At 47.2% G+C, this 22,482-nt stretch overlaps 1 protein-coding gene across 1 annotated transcript in view; it reads right to left on the bottom strand.

Annotated features, from left to right (window-relative positions):
- The window catches only part of CUL1 (cullin 1), an 83,281-nt gene extending 63,571 nt beyond the window's left edge, over positions 1-19,710 (bottom strand). Inside the window, exon 1 of the mRNA XM_037035525.1 lies at positions 19,545-19,710. The gene's annotated coding sequence lies outside the window, so the exon portion shown is untranslated. The remainder of the gene's footprint in view (positions 1-19,544) is intronic.
- Between the last annotated feature and the right edge of the window lie 2,772 nt (positions 19,711-22,482).

The following is a 22,482-nucleotide window of genomic DNA, read 5'->3' as shown; positions in this document are numbered from 1 at the left end:
TAAAATCTCTGCCCTGGCTGGTGTGCTTCAGTGGACTGAGTGCTGGCCTGCAAACCAAAGGGTCACTGGTTTGAATCCCAGCCAGGGTGCATGCCTGAGTTGCAGGCCAGGTCCCCAGTGGGGGACCACACATTGATATTTCTCTCCATCTTTCTCCCTCCCTCCTTCTCTCTCTAAAAACTAAAAAAATAAAATAATAAAACAAACCCAATAACAAACTAAGCAAACAACTAGAACAGGAATGGGATCACAGAAATGGAGATCCTTTGCAGGGTTATCAGAGGGGAGGGGATGGGGGGAAAGGGAGGAAAAAGGTACAGGAAATAAGAGCATAATTGGTGAGTAAAAAAGGATGGGGGAGGTTAAGAATAATAAAGGAAAGAGACGCTGAAGACCTTATATATATGACCCATGGACATGAACTAAGGCGGGGGGTATGGATTTTAGAGGGAGGAGGGGTACAGGGCGGAGGGGAATAAAGGGGAGAAAAAAAATGGGACAACTGCAATGGCATAATCAATAAAATGTTAAAACAGTCACTAAACATTTGGGGCATTAAAAGATAAGATTAGTTAACATAAATTTAACACGTGACCCACCAATTGCACCCACTGGGTCTCTGGCAACCCAAACAAGACATATGTCCACCCAAAGACCTGTACTCGTATGTCCACAGTGCCTTATTTATATTAGCCAAAGAGAGGAACGACCCAAACACCCATCAGTGCGTGAACAGGTCAGCAGCATGTCACACAGTCCCATGAAGAGCACCATGCAGCCGTGGAAAATGAAGTACTGACACATGCAACAGCATGACCACGCTCCAAAGCACCACACCAGTGAAAGCCAGATGCAAGGACCACACGTGACACGACTCCACTTATTACATGGCATCGACAGAACAGGCAAACCACGGAGATGAAGAATGAGTGCTTCGCTGGGGAGGGGGCGAGGCCTGACTACACACAGGCGCAGGGGTCTTCTGGGCCGACGGTAACGTTTTGAAACGGTACTGTGGAGATGGCTGCCCAACTCTGAATCTACTGAAAATCCTGAATTACACATTTAAAACCAGTAAATTTTATGGTATGTAAATTACACACCAATAAAGCTGTTAAGAAAAGAACAGCTTTAAAGCACGCCATCTCTAAACATTCAGGGGTCAAATTCAGTTCATTCACAGAAAGATGTGCATCTCTACAAAATGCCCGGGTTCTGCATGTGTAGAGGCCTCAGCACGCAAGGGAGCAACGTGGAGTGCTCTATGGGGAAGGGGGAAGGGGGAGGAGGCGGTAAGGACTGCTGTTGAAGATGTTCCTGATGGGGGGCGGTTCTCACATTCTCCGGCACCATACATAAACGGGTGACAGTGTGAGTTAGAAGACTCGGCTGAAGCAACCAGCGCTGCCAGGTGGCACACACGGTTTACTGCCGTACTGAGGCATAGACAAAGGCTGCGACACAAGTTCAGAGGGTCTGCGCGCTCCACGGAACCGGGAAGACAGAGGGCCCTACAGGCACTGAAATCAACCGGGAGGCTGTTAGGGTTGAGACATGGCTCAACTTAGACACGCAGCTTAAAACCACACCCAGAAGGGATAATGGTGAGCCAAAGGGACACGCTGGCCCAGGTGAAGAACAAACAAGTTAAGGATGACAAGGGCTGTCTCTCAGACTTGTATTTTCAAACTTCCAAAAGTTTTTCTCTAGGTTCCAGAATTTCACAGAGCACACTAGCAATTCAAAACAAGGTAACGGTTGCTGGTGGGAGTGCTCGGTGACACAGGTAGTAGCTGGGCTGACCTAAGGACAATACTAACCCATTTACCCTTTGACCCACAATCTCACACCTAGGAGTCTCTCCCCCAAATAAACTGGCCCAAACCACAAATAATAAGCTCGAATTGAATCATTGCAAAGACGGAAAACCAACCCAAAATCCGCTGAGAGGGGACAGAGGACTAAAGTATGCGTGTCCATAAAATGAAGCATTGTGCAGTTATAAAAAAGAATAAAGTTGAGCTCCACTTACTGATAACAGTACGGCGATTTCTTGGTGAACGCATAACTGAAAAAAAGCAAGGTTTCTTTTGTGTGGGGAGGTGGGGCAGGACAGGTACCTCCAAGCACATAGGTAGAGCTACACGTTTTCTTTTCAAAGAGAACCAAGTGGGAAGATAAACCAGAAATGAAAAAGGGCTACCTACGAGGGAGGGCAGACACAGGGCGGAGGAACTGGAGTCAAGTGAGACTCCCGTGGGGGGCGCAAGGATGGGAACCTGGAGACTGTGAATGCAGATGGGAGAAAATGACATCTTACGTTTCACCAACCTCACTGCAATGACAGTCCCTCCAGTCACAAATGGAGGCCACAGCACAGGTGACTTAGCAGCACCCAGCGCGGCCCACATGAAATTGCAGGCCCCTGCGTTACTCCATAACAGCTGTTACCGGCATTGCTTATGCTCAGCGATACGTTGAGAGTACAGTCGGTACAAAACCGAGTCTAGACCTTAAGGAGGTATCATACGTCAAATGTGTTAGTGTGTAATTCTCAGAGGTGGACACGTTTGCTACACTTCAGTTGACAACTTTTATGGTTTTAAAAAAGCCCAAAAAGTTACACTGTAAAAGCTATAAAAACATCTGTGAGCCATACCTGACAAATAGGATCTCAACCGATTGACTGCACCTCTGTTTTAGGTAATGCCTGGCAACGCTGTAATTGTAAATAAATACCAACTCACAAGCAAAATTTCAGGGGCAGTTCTGAGTTAAATGATGATCATCCCGAGATTCCTACATTGGACTACATGAAATCTTTGTATCAATAAATTGAATACTCTAAAAAAATTCTCCTGCCGGCAAAACCCCAGGGTAAAGAAAGTTAAAGAGGAACAACCCAAAAGAGAAAGGTGATGTTATTAAGAGAGTTTCTCTTTAATAGTAAGTTATGTGAAGAAGCCTAAATCTAAAGGAGGATGAAAAGCTTAACCTCAGATGTTAAATGTGAAATAATTTTTAAAAAAATTAACACCAGCCCTGCCTGGTGCAGCTCAGTGGATTGAGCGTGGGCCTGTGAACCAGACGATCGTGGTTCGATTCCCAGTCAGGGCACATTCCTGGGTTGCAGGCCAGTTCCCCACAGGGGCCAGTTCCCAGCAGGGGATGCACAAGAAGCAACCATACATTGATGTTTCTCTTCCTCTCTCCTTCCCTTCCCCTCTAAAGATAAATAAATAAATAAATAAAATTAACACCAAAATGAAATGTCTAAGTAGGCAGTTTAGAAATGTAGCCCAAAGGAAAATCACACCTGAGGAAATAAATTTAATAATGTGCAAAAAGGCAAAAATTGTTGGCATTAATGCAAATAAAATCCTTAAAGCATACAGGAAGAATTCAATAGACTTGCCGACTCAAGTTTGGGTCCCCATTTCCCTTCTGTCCCTGAGGGGAGGTGCAGAGCGGGAGGCAGAGAGGGAGCTAGAGAGACTACAGAAAGACAGCACACGGGAAGCAGCCTGGGAGGCCAGAAAACGGAAGCCAGAGAAGGGTAGTTTTATGAAACTTCTAGTCTTTGGCAGAGTCCAAGGTCTGCAATAAATCAAAAAAGAAGGTCTAGCCCTGGTTGGTGTGGGTCAGTGGACTCAGTGCTGGCCTACAAACCGAAAGGTTACTCGGGGCACATGCTGGGTTGTGGGCCAGGCCCCAGTAGGGGGTGCACAAGAGGCACTGATCAGTGCATCTCTCACACACCGATGTTCTCCCTCTCTTTCTCCCCGCCGCGAAAGCAAATAATAAATAAATAAAATAATTAATGAAATGATTCAGTGCTCACCATCCATTAAAAAAAAAGAATTAAAAAAAGGAAAGAAGGTCTACTACGAAAAAGTCACTGATGGCACTGAGTGCCAGGAGACAGTGGCCTTTGAGAACGCAGCTCCCACAGAGCAGATGCCAAGTCACAAAGCTGTGGAAACAGCCCCCTCAGAACAAGGAGAGAAGATGCCGGACTTGTCACGATGAAAACCACCGAAACCAGCCTGTCCTGGTACTGTGTCACAGAAGGAGTCCAGACTGCCAGGATAACTATCCTGGCTAGGACAGTAAGTGGTGACTTACTGTCCCCATTTTCTGTTACGAAGCTGGGGTGAGACTTGAATTTTCCTTTTAAACTCTAAAGCTGGCATAGAAGCATAACTATCACAGTCTTGTAATTAAAGCATGACAACTACCATGCTTCAACCTCCAAAACAACCCTCACCTAAAACTAACGCACCACTGATAACCACCTGCAGCAGCAGTGTGTAACAAAACTCGGTGCGTGTCTCACAACTGACTGGCATGACCCTGAATCCAGAGTCCGACATAAAGTTGACTGTGCTCTGCCTGTGTCCATGCTTCCCACTGCCCTTGGACAGAGGGACCTCATCACCACGACCCCCAACTCAGATCACCCCAGAGTTAGAAAATGCTACGCCCGCCACCCAGAGAAGAGACCTCCGCCACTGTGCACCGCAAGTCAATCCACTCAATCCACTCGGCTCCGCTCCTGATGCTGGTTCTCACTGTGCTAACTCGTTTTAAATGAAAGACCTGAATACCGGCTTCTCAGAGTTGTCAAGACTCAAATGAGACATCATACGTAAAAATGCCTGGTACATGGTAGGGCTTCTCCAACTGATAGCTCTTTCTTCCTCTAAAAAAATAATGGGGTAGTAGGAGATGACCTTTGAAGACCCATCTAATTCACCTAATTTTAGTCAGAAAATGATTAAAACCCAGTAAAAGAACAACTTTAGTATGTTGAACATTAGTCAAGCAATATTCACAAAACTTTCCTCAAAAATAGAAGGGGAGCGAAACCGTTCCCCTCCTAGAAGACAACAGCACAGAGACCCCGGACGGATGGCCGCGAGGACGGAGGGCCCTCTGCAGAGAAAACCCAGCGGCAGGTCAGAGGAATCACGGAGAAGCTGAACTGCATTAAAATGAAAAACTTCTGTTCTGTGAAAGACAACGTGAAAAGAATGAGAAGACAAGCTACACAGTAGGAGAAAGTATTTGCACAAGACACATCTGATAAAGGACTGTTAGCCAAAATATATAAAGAACTCTTAAAACTCAGTAAGAAAACAAACCACTCAATTAAAAAAATGAGCCAAAGACCTTACCAAAAAAGACACTGGGACAGCAAGTGAGCAGGGAAATGCAACCTAGAGACCCCACTCTGCACACCGAGGCGAAAGGCCGGACTCTGAAACCGTCATCGCCACATGCTGGCGAGGACGGGACACAGGGACTCGCACTGACGGCTGCGGGCACGTGAAATGGGGCGGCCCCTTTGGAACCGACAGGTCACGGTTTCTCACAAAACTAAACACACTCTAACTGCATGACCCTGCAACCATTTAGAAAAAAATTCTATTTTAAATTTCGGTTAAACACACACACACACACACACATAATGATCATGCATACAATCCAGCAATGACACCCCTTGGTATTTATCCAAATGAACTGAAAATTTATGTCCACACAAAAATGTGCACATGGTGTTGACAGCAGCTCTAGTCATAACTGCTGAAACTTGGAGGAGGCCGAAATGTCCCTCAGCAGGTGAGTGGATTTACTGTGGCCCCTGAGTGGCACGGTACTCAGCACTAAGAATAAATGAGGCACCAAGTCATGAAAAGACATGGAGGAAACTTCAGTGCATTTTACCAAGTGAAAGAAGCCAATCTGAATGGCCACACACTGTATGGTGCCAACTACATGACATCTGGAAAAGGCAAAATGACGCAAATCTAAGAAGATCAATGGTCTGGGAACAGGGCAGATAAACAGACACAGAGATGCTGACGACGGGGGAGGCTGTGTATGTGAGGGTGCAGGGGGCCTGGGGAAATCTCTGTACCTTTCTCTTGATTTTGCTGTGAACCTACAATTTAAAAATCAAGTCTTTAAAAAATCAAAACAAACAAAAAAAAATTAGAGGCTTACTTTTGATTTTCATATTTTGCTCATGAAGTACACTTATATCTTATAATATAGAAAACACAAGTATACAAAAAACTAGCATTTAATAGCAAATGGTATATTTGCTTATTTTTCTTAATTCAAAATTAGGTTATTTTGTTACTTATTGCTATCTGAATAATCCATATTTTAACAAGTGGATTTTGAATTTATCACTTTTTCTATTAAAAATGGAAACAGATCGATAATGAAAGGTTCTCAGTACACAGAGCATCTGGCTCTGTGACTTCCGGGGGGAAGAGAAGCGCTACTCTGACTTGTGGGCTCTGCTCTGTGGCCGGGGCAGGGGCTCGGTTCACAATTGAACCCTCAGCACCAAACGATGCCTCGGCACACTTCAGGGGCTCCNCAAGTGGATTTTGAATTTATCACTTTTTCTATTAAAAATGGAAACAGATCGATAATGAAAGGTTCTCAGTACACAGAGCATCTGGCTCTGGGACTTCCGGGGGGAAGAGAAGCGCTACTCTGACTTGTGGGCTCTGCTCTGTGGCCGGGGCAGGGGCTCGGTTCACAATTGAACCCTCAGCACCAAACGATGCCTCGGCACACTTCAGGGGCTCCAGAAATATTGGTGAATGTACTGTTCCAGATATTCGGGGACAAATCTACATCTCTGATGATACTTTAAAAAGCAAACAAAAAACCCGCACACACAGAACCATATGCTGATGGTTCCTAGCTCATCAGCATATAGGAACATGCTGAACACAGCTAATAACATGTCATTTTATTTCTACCAGCATAGTAACAGTGCTGAGAAAAATGGGGGAGAACAACACCTTTACATCATGAATGAAATTTAAGAGAAATACAATTATTCAAACAAGCTAAAAAACTGTAAAGCTTATGGCTTCAAAAAATTAAGAAAGAAAGCCAGAAACCACCATTCTGGGGTAGGTTAAGAGTAAATGTATTTAAAGCTTCACGGTTTAATTCTCTGCATGTGTCTTCCACTTTCTAAAAGCCAGCAGAGCTTTGAAATTAGCAGGCCCTTAAACTCACACTGAATAAATTAATACAGCTGCCTTCCACTGGAGATCAGTCTTTGTCCTAATCATATAATGCAGAGACATGTTGACCCAACTCACTCCCTCACACACATGCACCTTTGTAATTATGACAAATTTCAGCTGTCATTAAATGGGAATGTTCTATGAACATCTTAGTATTAGGAAATTGTTTTTGTTCCCTTAGATTTGGTACTTGAACAATTAATAGAAGAGGGCCATTTTAATTCCTAAAATCCATATACAAGCACTCAGAATCTTAAATATTGTTCAATTCAAAACTGACTCTTCATTCACAGTTGGCATATAAATCCTTTCCGCTTTAATTACCATGTGACTTCCAAGGAGGGTACCATGGGCATCACTGTACGTACTGCTTTAGAAAACCCGACAACTTGCAGAGGACCACGGCCACTTAACGTTTCACGATGCACTACATAGCTCGTCCTCATAAACTGCTTGTAACTGCTGCGGACCCAGTGTCAGGGCTGTTTCAGCGTGACGCCTTAGCGATCACCTCCGCTCAACGATCTATCTAGCCTGGTGCCTGTGCGTATCATATCACCGAACATTCTCATTCACGTTAAAGCGAGGCAGTGGTATTAGGTTTGGTTCCAATTACCTACACTATGTTCTTCAAACCGAGAACTGTGATCCATTAACGTGTGAGCCGTGACAGTGACTTAGTAAATGGCAATGCAACTTTTCAAATGCTGGAATAGAAAGAAAAGAGCTCTCAGAATATAAGAAAATGGCTCTTCAGTCATCTCTAATTTCACCCGTGTCTGTGAACATGGGGTCATCCTACAAAATGCATCTCTTACTGCACAAACAACTCAAGAAGCACGGAGCCACATCACAGTGACACGACCATTTCATCTTTAATTTTTAAAAAGATTTCATTTATTTATTTTTAGAGAAAGGGGAAGGGAGAGAGGGAAAGCAACATCAATGTGTTGTTGCCTCTCACATGGCCCCTACTGGGGGCCTGGCCTGCAACCCAGGCAGGTGCCCTGACTGGGAATCGAACCTGTGACCCTTTGGTTCACAGGCCCATGCTCAACCCACTGAGCCACACTAGCCAGGGCTGACACGATCATTTCAAATGTATGGGGATGTTTGTGGAACTTCAAAATTCTGGCTCCTCAACTCACAGGCTTCCTTCCCTTCTGTCCCTATGATTAACTGCAATGGGGATAATAACAGTACATATCTTATGAGGCTATTGTGAGGACCAAATTAGGTAAATAAAATGTTTAGAAGAGTACCTGGCACACAGCAAGCACTTGCTACATTCACATCACCACTTTTACAAGGCCTTTTAGATGTCCTTGAAATTTCTAGCATGGTACTTAATAAACTTCAGGGGGAAAATGGCAAAACAAACCTGCTTTTTAAAGTCAGAATGAAGTAAGTTCACGTTGCCTGCACACCTCACAAAACGCTGACAATGACAACAGCAGGGCACTTGCTGAGACAGAAGTTCAGATTTTCTCTGAAAGCTCATGCTTTCCTAAAATTCACCCGAGTCTCATTCTACCACCAAGTACGGTTGCCATAACAGAATGCCTTAAAACGCCGGCCTGAAAGGTTTCCCCGCAGACTCTTCTAGTTAACGAGGGTGGGGAGCCCACGTCTGGAAAACCCAGGACAGAAGAGCTTTCGCTGCGTACAGGCACCCAGAACATGGCTTCGGTTTTGTGGTCACAGCACTCTTGCAGATTCACAAAGGGCAAGTTGCTTTCCCCTCCTGGAACGACAGGATGGCGGTGACACAGGAAACGTCCTTAGGCCAGCAGGGGTGGAAATCCAGACTTTACCTTCAGCTGGAAAGGCGCAGTCCCTCGCCACGGGCAGGTGGCAAGTCTGGCCTCCCCTGGTCAGGGAGAGGCAGGAGGACTGCTCCAGGAAGGGCGGCGTTATCCTGCTGCACGTGCTGGGCCTGTCGCTTGAACAAGCTTCCACTCCCAGTTCCCACAATTCTGTTCACATCGTCTCCAAATTTCCTGCATGTGTGCTCAATTCTGGCCCGTCGCTGGTGAGTGCAGTGGTAGCTGCCAATTAGGCAGACTTGGAAAGCTACCACATCTCCATGGGAACAAGAAGGTACCCACCGAATCCAGGTTTTCGAGCCTTTCATTACTTTTCTTCCAACTAACACATATAAATTAACCCTCCATTCAATAATTCTGATCAGCAACTTACCCTATCTAAGTGACCTCTGAAAGACACTTCCCGTCTCACAACAATCTGGTTTACAAAGGATACTGCCCTTCCCTCGCCATGCTTCTCTTATTTGGAACTTTCACATTTTGATTTATTTTGAATACAATTTACCAATACACTCTCCCTATGCCCTCTTTCAGGTGGATGGACAGTGGTCCTACTACCCAGGGTCCCGGTGAGCTTGCTGCCTTACACCTGCTGCCCCCGGGCCACCCGCCAGTGACCTGCACCCCATCGGTGCTCATGCTCAGCGCTGCACTCGGTGACAAGCGCCCTGTGGCAAGTGTCCTGACCAGCTATTGTAACATCAAGTACTTGCAAACACAGTATTTTCAGACATTATAAATATCGGGGAGAAGGTGTGGGGAGGTACAGGATACACGGTATGTGTTTAAACCTGGGTTGGGTCCATCAAGTGTAAGTAGATTCAGTTTCTCAGTCACGGGGGTCACGTTCTCCTCTCAGGAAAACGTGCCATTTGATAATTACTATCAGTGAGAGATTTTTTTTTTTGGAGGCAGGAGGGGAGTTTCTAAAAACCATCTCCCCCTCTCTCACTCAAAACAATCTGGTCATACCTGTGACACAGGGGAAAATCTGATGAAGCCCGCACAGCACCTTCACCTGCAGCGACAATTCCACCCCTGACTCAAGCTTTAGCAATTTGTTTTTTTACTGAACGACTCCTACTCAAGACGCATTAAAAGTTGTGCACTTTCTCAGGCAAGGCTTTCAAGCCTATGCTCCAAACTGCTTATTTTTGAAAACTATCCAACCACGTTCCCACTGAAAATGTGGTTAATATTTTTTAAAACAACAGCAGGACCACGGAATCCAGATTTTCCCTATCGTTTTGTATCAGTAAGTCACATATAAAAAAGGCCACTTCAGAGGACTTGGGCTTCTGAACACGATTAATTTCCTAAAATAAAATTTAACCTCAAAACTTGGCAAATAAATCTATTTCTGCAAAGTAGAAATGCAATGAACTATACAAAGAAACACAGCATAGGACTATTTTTTTTTTTCAGATCACACACAGTAAGTAGGCACTTACACTCAGTCTAGACAAGACTGCGGACAAACAAATGCACCCTCTGCATTTTGGGGGGAAAATCTTTTTAATATAAATACTGCAGTTTTTGATTCCCTCCTGTCAAGGGAGTCATCAGAATGTGTTATGAAATCGTGTTTCATTACAACTATTAAGAAAGTCTACTATCCTAGTCACACACACATTCTTTCTTTCCCTCTCTCCCCCTCCCCCCCCTCTCTCTCCAGGCTATACAGCTACCATAAAGAGCAATGGACACTTGTCTTAACGCCACATCCACACTTTCTAAAGGAAACATTAGTGTAACATATGGTTTGTTGGTTACAGTTTGTGAATTCTTTAATCACAGACAGTCTCCACATATCAGCCTATCAAATGCAAATTTCTACATCTACCACTTATTGTAAGTGCAATCTCAAAGTTAACAGAGCTCCCCCAAATTGGTTTGCTTCACTGAAATTTCCTTCGATTATATTCCCAGCGTGAAGAACCGGGACAGGACGAAGGGCCAAGACGGACACGCAGCCGAGTAAGGGAGCCACGCAGCAGGCCAGGGCCACGTGAGAGTGACTTGCAGTGCTCTGGGAGCCTGAGGGGATGAGGTGGGGCTGTGAGGCGAAGGACCAACAAGCCCTGGGAGCAGAGCCCACTAAGGCAAATCATGGCGACTTGAGTTCCCGCTGGGGACACACACCGTTGTCACGGGGGCCAGAACAAACCCTGAGCACAGGGGACATGAGGATACAAGGGCCAGATGAGTAAGTGAAAAAATACACAACAACAAAAAGCTACCACAGAGAATCAAGTCAAAGAGATATCTCCCGAGTGTCCGTTAACAGCAGAAAAGAGAACCGAAGTGCAGTGTTCTCCACAGAAGCTAATGCAAGAGTTCACTCAAGAAAAAGGAAGGGTAACCTGGCCCAGAAGTTTGGAAAATGTGGCATATTACACCCGCCTCATGAGGTGGCCAAAATGCTGTAGAAAAGAGACCTGGTTCCATTCCCCAAACAAATCTCGCCTCACACGTCAGGTGAAGTGTTCACTCTGGAAACCACTGGGCTAGAAACGCAGGAGAAAAAGGCATCAGGACAGAAAGAAAGAGCACCTATAAGAGGAGAAGGAAAGTCTGAGTTCCAGTGGACTGAAAGTTTTTCAAACTCAGACAGTCTAGACATTTAAAGGGAAAAACTGAAATGGTATCTCTGCAGTTAATGTGATTAAGCAGTCTCTTCCAGGTTTAAAAAGGACACTTACAGGTGACACCACCACGAAAATGCGAGTGACACGAGCCGATTTTGCTGTTGCTGCTCTGGAGGCCTGGGTTAGTGCCGATCCGTGTGTGTGCCTTGAATTTGTTTTAGATCCTTCTTGAAATGGCATTTACAATTTAGATCTGAACAAAGAATAAAGTGAAGTGTTTTTTTTAGAAACTACACCTGTACTCTACCACTCAGGATTCACACTCCCAAAGAACACCAGTGTTTTAAGATGCTAATCAGTATCCCACTGAAGACAGGGGAAAATGAGCAGAGACTCACTATGTATATCTCCAACGCAAGCCTCCCAACCGCGCACACTCTGTGACTGTAAAATCAGTGTGTGCTTTACTGCAGGAACAGGGTTTCCTTCCCTCAAAGGCTATCGTTAAATCAAGAGTAACCTTATACACACACATACACACACACACACACACACACACACACACACGGGCGTACATACACATGAATGTACACACACATACTCTAAGAGACGTATCTCCCTATGAGAGCAGGGGACACACACATATACAGCAACACACTGAACTGAGCTGGCTCCCCAACCTAGCATTTCCTAAACTTGTTTACAGGCCCCCGCCCCCCATGCCTTACTCATCACAGAACATCGAAGGGCCGACAACACTCTACAACACTCTACGTAGATAAACACAGAAATGCAGAAAATGCGGAGAATTCGGAGAATTCGGAGAATGTGGAGAACGCAGTGACGAGGCAAGTGCCTTAGCTGAGCTCCGGTCTTAGTCAAGGGACTCGGTCTTAGTCAAGGGACTCGGAACAGGCCTCCCAGGAGGTGCCACTCAGGCATGCAGGCTACTCTGGGCTGAAGGCAACGGAGGTCCTGCTGGCTCACAGGACACCTGTACCTCTCCTTCAACAGTGAAGTTTGGGGCCTTGCCCACAGTGAGAGTTATCACCAGAAATACCTTTTTATGCCTTACCAATAAGACAGGGCCAACTTCTACATAATTACTCAACAGCTGCTCTTATCCTGCAAATGACCCTCCGCCCCTCTGAAGCCCAGGCCGTGCCTACCTCGTCCTCTGCTCAGAATGCCAGATACAGCTCATGTTAACTTTCTGCCTCTGAACCTCTCACGCACGGGGGTCTCCGAATCTGTCAGGCATGTGGGTTCCCATACAGAGGCATGAAATTAAATTTGGTTATTTTTCTTGTTAGTCTCATGTTGATTTTTTTAAAAAATTTAAATTGATTTTAGAAAGAAAGGGGTATAGAGGGAGGAAAAGACAGGGGGGACAGAAAGAAACACTGATTTATTGTTCCACTTATTCAAGCATTCATTGGTTGATCCTTGTATGTGCCGATGGGAGATTGATCCCTCAACTCTGGTTCACCAGGGCGACACTCTAATCAACTGACCCTTCCCAGCCAGGGCTCATGTTGACTTCATTAGGGTAGAAGTAAAATATCTTCCTCCCCTACATTATAAAAATAATAGTGACCAAAAGAAACAAAAAAAAACCAGTACAATGTCCAAAGAGATTACAGACACAATACAGCTTCACCAGTTAAGCCTCCACTAAACCAAACCAAACCTACCCCCGCAGAGGGCAGTCACCCATGAGACATTCACTAAGGCACCAGCTAACTCCAGGCAAAACTGCTCAACAGGCGTAGTGTGTCTTCCCCACTCCTAAGCCTTCCCTTTTGTCACACAGAAGACCCTCTTGATTTTGGGAGTTTCCCTCTGATGACTGATTTGCAAGACAACCCTGTGCCTGTGTCCACAGTGAGGCATTTGCAAGAAGCAAGCTAGGGGAGCAGTTCCAAAGTCCCCAAAGTCACTGTCAGGTGCTAACCCTGGTCCGTGACACACACTGAACGCGGAATGAACGGTGCTACCGCATGTGGGTAGAACCTGTAAGTAAATCTTGTGAAGATGGGAGAAATCAGCGGAAACCACTCTCATGTTTTCTTCTCTACCCTCCCCCCAAACCAAAGGCCTCCTCCACCCCCAAGAGGAGTGAGGGGCTCGAGGCGGGAAAGAGCTGGGCCTGGAGCTCTGCTCCTGGGGTTCCACTTGGGATGGACACGTCTGTGAGCCAGCCGGGAACTCCACCCAGGATCTCAGACCTCTCCCGTGAGTCTGAACATAGCAGGCCTTGGTCACCCCACAGGCAGTGGGGTGAGCGCCCTGGCCTTGCTCCCAGGTCCCAACTTCTGCTGTTTTCCAGGCACACTTAGCTATTTTGGTCAGTATATACTTAACTACTTTCTACACAGTAAAGGCATTTCTCCCCCTGGCATTTGGTGACACATTTCTGTGCACCTGTTCTCTCATAATTCCAACAGTGTCACTAATTTGTGTCATTTAGAATACACTGCTTAAATCAATAGGGATCTTTCCATTTTCCAAGCTACAGCACAAACTGCACCAAAAGATCTTATTTTTTCTAATTTTTAAGGCAAATTTATGTTCTTAAGCACACCGGCTTAAACATTTAATTTAAAAATACATCTACTAAGAGTTGTAAATAGCAAAAAAGGAAAATTCACAATACCACTAAGAAAACTTCCACACAAAGACAATTCATTAGTACATAATCCAGTATTATAATTGAATAAAATGCCCAAAGTACGTGCGTTTCATGAGATTAAGACAGTTTCCGAAGGGCAAGAAACATGAAGGCGCCGGAAGTAGTTGAAGGACTGAGACATGCGGGAAAGAATGGGACGATTAGATCCACAAAGGAGAAACTGACTCAGGAAATACAGCATGCTGAAGTCAGATGTTCACCCCTGGGGGGCGGGGGCGACACCTGGAAAGGGACCTGCAAGTAAAGAGGACACCAGTGATCCCAGCATTAAACGAAGTGAAAACATCTCATTCCCAGGAGACCCACAGCTTCTACTGCCTTGGGGGGGGGGGGGGGGCAGAAACTAATCCACTGTATTATAAATACAAGTGCACTGTAAAAAACTGGAAGAAAAAAGAATAAACTAAAAATAATCCATGATTCCATTGCTCACAGAATAATCACTATTAACGTTTTGGTTTATCATCTTTTTAAAATGCAATTACTCACACCAAAAAAAATGTTTTATGCATATGTGTTGTTGTATAGCATGTTTTTGTCATTTAATATTCACTGAATAATCATTACCCAGTATTTAAACAATGATGAAATCATCATCCTTACTAGCAAAAAAAGGGGAAAATGAATGCTCAGTAAGAGGGTATTAGTTAAACAGTGTACCCATGATAAAATATTAATCTACTTCTCATTTTTTATGTTTTCTTAGACTAAACCCTTAGAAGTAGATTGGCTATTCCAAAGTGCCTACATATGTTATAAGCCTTTGTTACATATTTCTCAGAAAAACCATACAAAATTAGGCTCTTTCCAGTAATGTGTAAGTAAGGCTCATTTCTCCGCACCCTCACCAGAAGGGGCTAATTTTTTAATGAACGGCAAAATTAAAAAAAAAACACACACAACAAAAAACCCCCCAGTATCTTATTGATTTGCATTTCTAGGAGGACTGCTAGTGGAGCTGATTTTTTTTTTCATGTTTCCTTAGCAAGAAAAGCAAAGAATAGCAAGAAAAGTGAATCTGCTTGTGAGTTACAATATTTCTCTCAGTTTGCCACTGCCTTTGAATTCCATTTATGGCATTTTAACATACAGAAATTCAGTGATCTTAAAGCAAGCAAACAAATCACTTCTTTCCCAGTTCCTGCTTCTGGTGTGATGCTTCAAGAGGCTTTCTCCATCCTGAGATCACTTGCATTATTTTTCAGGTCTTAATTTTTTTTGCAATATATTTTAAAAGCACAAAGTTCTCCTCCCTGAAATTAAAATGTGTTCACCAATGCATACACACTTTATGTATGCACATTCCACACAATGCTTTCCAAAACAAGTTCTGAGACAGGCCTTTTAAAAAACACTCAACTGGTTTTACCAACTTCCCGCCCAACTAAACCCCAGGCCCTGAGTCTCAGAATGTTCATTTTTAGCCCGTCAGTGCCCAGTTACTCTCCTTCAGTGTCTAGCAGTCAACGAAGACCAAGCAGCAGCTCTTCTCGGTAGCCAGCCAAGCTCTGCATGAGGAACTCTGCCCTGATCATCAACGACCAGACACCAATCCGTGGAGCGTTTGCATTTTGACCTCTTCTCCTCTGCCACCTTCATGGGCCCCCCAGACTGAGGGGGCTCTGGCTGGAGGCTGGCATCTGGAGTCCCTGTGTCCTGCAGCTCAGGCCTCACGCCCACTGGGCCTGACCCAACCCACTCACAGCCTGCTTCTCCACCTGTGAGCTGTAAGAGGGGGCCCAGTAAGAGGGCCCGTGGGCTTGGGAAAGGGTTAAAGTGGCAGGGTGTTCATGGAAAAAGCAGGAGTTAGGTTAGGTGAGTGTGGATGTGAGCAGTGTGTTAAGACACCAGGGACAGATGGGCACCTCACAGTCCCTGACCTAAAGGAGGGCTGTGTCCTGGGAGAAACCACGTAGTCCAGTCAAAGGGTTAAGTGCTGGGACAGTGACACAGGCAAGACTCATGGGACCCCAGGGAACCTCCTAGCGTGGGTGGGGCTGGGCCAGGGGTGGGCGCTGAGATGAGCCTTTTTAGAGGAAGAGTCCTTCAGTGACAGGAAGGAGACAGGCACTCCAGACAGAAGGGGTTGTGAGTGAAAGCAGAGCAGAGGGCAGCACGGGACAGCCTGGACCAGTGTAGTGAGTGGCAGCCTGGAGGGCCCACTCGGGAGGGCATTCTGCTCACTCTGGCCAAGTTTCTTTCCCCAAGGAAAAAATTTAAGTAATTGTCAAAGAGTAACTGAGAGCTGGGCTTCCCAACTCTCAAACATGAGGAAGAGTATGCTTTACAGGACAACGTTCCAAATGCTGCCACTGTTAAAAGCCACGACATGGCCACGGAATCCACATGTCGAAGCCCACAACGAAATCTTAAACAGTGCCCACTAACACACCATCTCCTTTTATAAAGGCTGAAATGAACACCCAGCAAAATTAAGCTCAAACTAGACCCCACATCTTCTCCTCAAAGCAAAACATTCTATGCCTAAACAAAAATAACACACAGCTTTTTCAGAAGCCAGAAAAAGATATGTGTTCATAAAAACTTAAACACAACATTAAGTGTTAAAAGTGTTAAATTATCTTGTTTATAGTGTGCATTAAATGTGTACGTTATAAATAGGGTGCTTCAGTCCTTGGTAAGAGAGTAAACTTAGATTTTATTTAAATTTGACTTATTCATTTAGTGTTCATTTCTCAGTTTTGAAAAGCAAACAGAAAACACTCCTTACTGAGCAATTACCAGCTATCAAAAAAAGCAAGGTAAGTTTCAGCTTGATCCTTAAAAATGGCACGCCCTCTTCTCCAGACACATGCCAGAGCCCTCCTACACCGCCAGATCGCCTGAGCCACAGAGGCGTGGGGACCTGTGGAGGCCGGACAGCAGAGAATGAATACAAACATCAATGTTCCCAGGTGTGCCGGACCCTAATTCTTTTGTGTGCAGAATGGCAGGAACAGCCCCTCAGCTTAAAGCTCATCCACTTGAACTTTCTTTCTGCGCTGAAAGAAAGGCACACCCTGCCACTGGGCACACTGGGAGTGGACTTCTAACACAAGGCCCTCAGGACCACGAAGGGTGGCCTCTGGAAGAGCTGTCACCACCGTGGGGTTTGTCTCACCTCTCCGACAGCAAAGAGCCTCGACCACCCAAGGATTTCATCTTAGAGGCAAGGCTGTCATACTTAACTGCTGAAAAGATTCCAATCTTGTTTCAAAAAACAACAAACAAAATCTACATCTTAAAGCTAGTTTTGAAGGGCAAAGAAAATTAAAAGTTTCACAACTTGTTTTCTTGGCACTTTCCTGCATTGCCTCAGCTAAAGAAAACATGGGCTTTTGTCTGTTGGGGCCCTGCATTAGATACGGGGGGCATAACAACAGTCACGGTAAAGCTTGCATCCTTACACGGTGTGGGGGCAGCAACTGTTCTCTGCAGTGGTCAAACACCAGGTCAGAATTATTCCAGAAGATGTATCCTTTCAAGAAACACCTGAAGGACCCATGACCAAGTTCTTTGCTATGTTGGGGGTGCAAAAATAAATAAGGACTATCCCCTCCCTTTGAGGAACTCAAAGTGCAGGAGAAAGGGGGCTGCACTGACAAACTTAATTACTGCTGGAAGATCATCAATGAGAGGCAAGGAGTCTGGGGCTGTCAGAGCCAAGAAAACTGCAGAATCAGCCCAGGCATCGTCTGTCCCTCCTTCTCTTGATGACACATTAGGAAGGGGGTGGGGCGCACTTTGCAAGGGACCTGAGTTTGTAGCAGGTGATTTCATAAATTGGTGAAAAGTCCCCACAGGATATTTTTCTCCCCTCTTTGGCAAAATAGTCTTATAAGGTGACACCAGTGAGGAAAAATAAACCAGTTTAACATTTTTAGAAAATAATTCGACCACACCTCCCAACTTAATGAGCACTCTCCTGCAACCTCCAAAAATGGGCATAATAGAGTTAGAGCGAGCCAGTCTGTGTTTGCAGCTTTGAAACTTGAAATGAAAAGCAAACTACGTCTGATCACCATGAGAAGCTACAAGCCTAACTTTCGAGTACAATATTTTTCTAATATCCAAGAACCTTTTAAACACACACAAAATATTCCCCTATTCGATTTTTTTTCCCTTAAGCAAAGTCACCCTAACCCTACAACGCTCCAGGATTTCAGAATATCAGCTAGTCAAGGCGGCCCCAAAATGGAGTGTTAAACTTAAAACTACACACATCTGCGGAGTGTTAAGGCATGTTTAGGTCCCAGAAGCTCCGGACTTAAAGTCAAAGTGACTTGATTCCCCTTCTGCCACCCCGGTAAGTCCTTTTCAGAAACTGCGTGACCATTCATCCCACTCCTAACTTGAGCTGTTTTAATACCACCACGGGAAGGGCTACCACACAGAACAAATAAATACCCGACTAAGTTGATGCGATTCCGTATTTGCACACTTATCACTAACCTCAACTACGAACTAAAAGCGACAGCAGCCCTCCAATCGGAAGAGAGAATCCTATTTTTGGCAGAGGGCTCGCTTCAGAGAGAAAACCCTGACTTGCGGGATTCGTTTCCAGAAAGGCTCCTAAAGCCTCTCCCTCTCTAAACCACCACCTCGTCCGGGGCACGGCGTCCAGCGGGCCGAGAGGGGCCCCAGGGCCGCGCGCGGTTGCCTGCGGGGTCAGCGCGCGCTCCCGCGGGGCCCGGGGCGCGCCGACGCCGCGGCGCAGGCCCGGCCGGACTCGCGGGAGCCCGGGGCTCCGGCCGGTCCGGACGCTGCACTCGCATCCCTGCCGCCTCCCCGGCCCGCTCCCCCGAGGGAACCCCGCTAAAGGGCGACTGTTACCCAATAATAGCGACCTGCACCGTCTCAAAAACGCCGGCGGGGACCTGGGAGCAGGGCGGCCGGCTGGTTCCGCGGGCCCCGTGCTAACTGGAAAGCACGAGTAGGGGAGGAGCGGCCCCGAGGGGCGGGGTGGGGGGGGAAGGGCACGAGGCCGCGCGCCCCGTGGGGGTCGCCGCACGAGGGGCGAGAGGCGAGGCGCGCACGGCCGAACTGCCTCAGCTCCGCGGCCCCAGCCCGGCGCCCACAAGGCCGCCGCCTCCGGCGCGATGAATCGGGCTTTTTCTCGGTGCGCGGTCCAGGCCCGGCCGCCCCGAACCCGAGCCCGCGTCCGCGGTGACTTAGGGCCGGCCCCGCTCGCTCCGCGCCCGCCCGCGGCGCCCTCCGCCCACAGGTCCCCGTCCCTGCCGCCATTCCGCCCGACCGCGGCTCGGCGGCTCAGGCCTCGCCGGCGCCTGCGCTCGGCCGCCGCGGGCCGCGTCACTGCGACACCGAGGCTCCGGGCCGGGCCTGAGCCGCCTCCCCTCGGCCCCGGCGCAGCCACACTCACCCGCATTTCCCCGCGGCCGGAATGGCTCCTGCGACGTCTCCTCCCGGTCGCTGGGCCTGGGCCCCGGTTAAATCCCCGTCCCGCCAAGGTCTAGCTGCGTCCCTCAGCCGCCGGGGCCGCCCCGCCTGGAGCTGCGTGCGACACGGCCCCCGCCTCCTCCTCCTCCTCCTCCCTGCCCGCCCGCCCGCCGCCGGCCGGCCCTCCTCCCGTCTTCGTCGCCGCCGCCGCCGCCTGCACCACGTAACCTCCGCCCTCTCGCCTTTGCTCCGCCGCTCCCCGCCCTCCCGGCCTCACCGGCTGCGGCTCCCGCGGGGGAGAGGCGCGTGGGGGAGGGTCGGAACGCCCCTCCGGCAGCGTCGGGGGCGGGGGCGCCGGGAAACCGCCGCGGCCATCCCCTCATCGGCCGGAGCACTGGGGTGGGGGGCCCGGAAATCTCCCGCCGCCGCCGCCGCCCATGCCCTGGGGTACCCCGCCGCTTGCCCGGCTGATTTCTACCTGAAGTCCGGGCCCTGAACCCCACGCCGTCCCGGGCCAGGCGCTCCGGATCCTCCTCCAGGTTTTACAGCGTCCCTCGCCTTCGGGCCGCCTCCCAAAAGCCGGCTTCCCGCCACTTCGGACCCCACGAGGAGGGGGGTCACCTTTTTAGGTGGAAGGCGCCAGCCTCTGGAAAAAGTGCCCCCAAACAGTTAAGGAGAGGGTCTTACACCTCCTCCTGCCCCACTCCGGCGCGCACACCCCATATCCAGCCTGAACCCACAAGGAACATTAAGTACACCCAACCAATCACCATGCCTCCCAGACCGGGACAAGCCACCATGCAGTGTCCCCGGCTGGCTGATAGGATAGTCAGAAGTGGGCGAGAACCCTGAAAATCAGGCTCAGACCTCGCAGAAGCGAGCGGTCCACTCCCGAGCCCCTGTACGCCTGCAGGCCTTAGCAGTCAGCACTTGCAATCCTGAGCTTACCTGAACCTCTTGCTGTCTTCTCAAAATCGGTTCTAAAGTAAAACTATACTAGGCTTCCCGCCTCCAACTTTAATCAACATAAAAATTTTTATTGTATTTTTCCCATTACCATTTAAACCTCTTATACCCTCTCCCACGTCCACCTCCCCCCCCCCCGCTTATTTTATTTTTTGCAAATATTGACATCGAATCACTTTACCATTAATCAAGGGCAGAATTTAAGGACTTGTGTATTTGGGTGGTTATGAGGTGCAACTAAAACACTATTGTTTTCAGGTGTAGGCTGAAGCAGTTAATTGCATTCATTTGAAATTGACTTACGTTGGGGTACTGGAAATACTCTAACTACACATTTTGGGCAGCGCAAATAGCCCCCTGGCTAGCTATGGTGACAGTGTCCGGAGAAATCACGGATTTGGAGGGGCTCCTGCTTTAATACCATGGTTCATTCACAGCCTACCAGAGAACCAGCTGATTTCACGGAAAAGCAAGAAAGGATTTCAAATGATCCTTCCTATGTGGGCAAATGACATGAAGAATGTCACTTCCTGTTTTGCTCCCAACTCAAAACCGTACAGAGGTTTTCTAGTACCACCTTGGGGTAGAAGTCCTAGGTCCTGAGCAGAAGGCCACCCCCAGAGTCCCTACTGTTTCCTGGGCCACATGGATTTCTCCTAGAAGACTTCTCCCACTGGTATATGTGGACCCTCAGGTTAAAATGTGGTCTTTTGCCTAAACTTGTTAAGTATCTTTACAAGTATTGCATTTCTGTGTACTTGTCATCAAAGTATGTAATCTCACTCTGTGCAGGGGGTTAAAGTTCTTGGTTCATACCCTACATGGTCTAAGTAACCCAGCCAAAAGAAAATTTAGATGCCTTTCACAATTTTTTTGTGGACACGTGGTAAGATTAAAAATAAAAATGGAAGGCGTGTCCCTGTGGTCGGTGGCTTTTTCTATATCCTCGTTTCTTCCCCTTGTGGAGCCCATGCTTTCTTCAGAGAACTTACCTCCGTCTTCTCTGCCTTCTCTAGGCTCATCACTCAGGGAGGTCTCCTCGTCTGTGACTTCCCACAGTTCTCACAGGACGCCAGTGGGACCACTTTGCCTTTACTGTTTGTTCCCTCCACGCTCTGTTTTGTGTGTGTGCGTGTGTGTGTGTGTGTGTGTGCGCGCGCGCTTACTGGAAGTACAGACCACCTGTGCCATGGTCTGCTCCTCTCACTGCCTCAGTTTCTGCTTCTTCCCTTCCTCCAGTCCTTTGCTCTCCACACATTTATTTGCTCCTCCGCCTTTCTCAGCGTCTAGCCTACTCCGTGGATTTTTACGGCCACTTCACAACCAGGTTGCTTCTACAGCACTGCCACCCTGAGTGGACAACTTTGCCTCCCACCCGACAGATCAAGGCCCTTGACTCTCCAACAGTCTTTCTCCATCTCTGCCCCCAATCTCAGCAAAATTGACGTCCCCCTTCCGGCTGGTCCAAAGTTTGGAGGGGTAATTAACTTGTTAGGTGTTAGAATTGAAGTTCAAAATAGTCTCCAAACTATACTGTCGGGCCCAAACCAAAGACAGAGAATATAACTATACACCCTGACTAGTGTAGCTTTGTTGTTTGGGCGCCACTCCCAAAAGTAAATGAATGGTCGCTGGTTCAATTCCTGGTAAGGGCACATGTTTGGGTCGGGGGCGTGTGAGAGGCAACCAGTTGATGTTTCTCTTTCACATTGATGTTTCTCTCTTCATCTCTCGATCAAAATAAATAAATAAACATCTTTATATATCGATATAGATATAAATATAGATAACTTTACAAGTCCAAAATAATATGGTGAAGTTCAAAGAGCCAAGCTTTAGATTTAGGCAGATGGTAGTTTATAGTCTTACTCAAATTACTATCTTTTGCTCTAGTCAACTGTTAAATCAGGATAAAAAGATGTGCCTCATAAGTGAAGGGTAGTTCCTTTATAATT

The sequence above is a fragment of the Sturnira hondurensis genome, unplaced genomic scaffold (genome assembly GCF_014824575.4).
Source record: "Sturnira hondurensis isolate 20B ecotype Veracruz unplaced genomic scaffold, ASM1482457v3 Scaffold0022464, whole genome shotgun sequence".
NCBI lineage: Eukaryota > Metazoa > Chordata > Mammalia > Chiroptera > Phyllostomidae > Sturnira > Sturnira hondurensis.
This window is presented reverse-complemented; position numbering and strand designations above follow the sequence as displayed.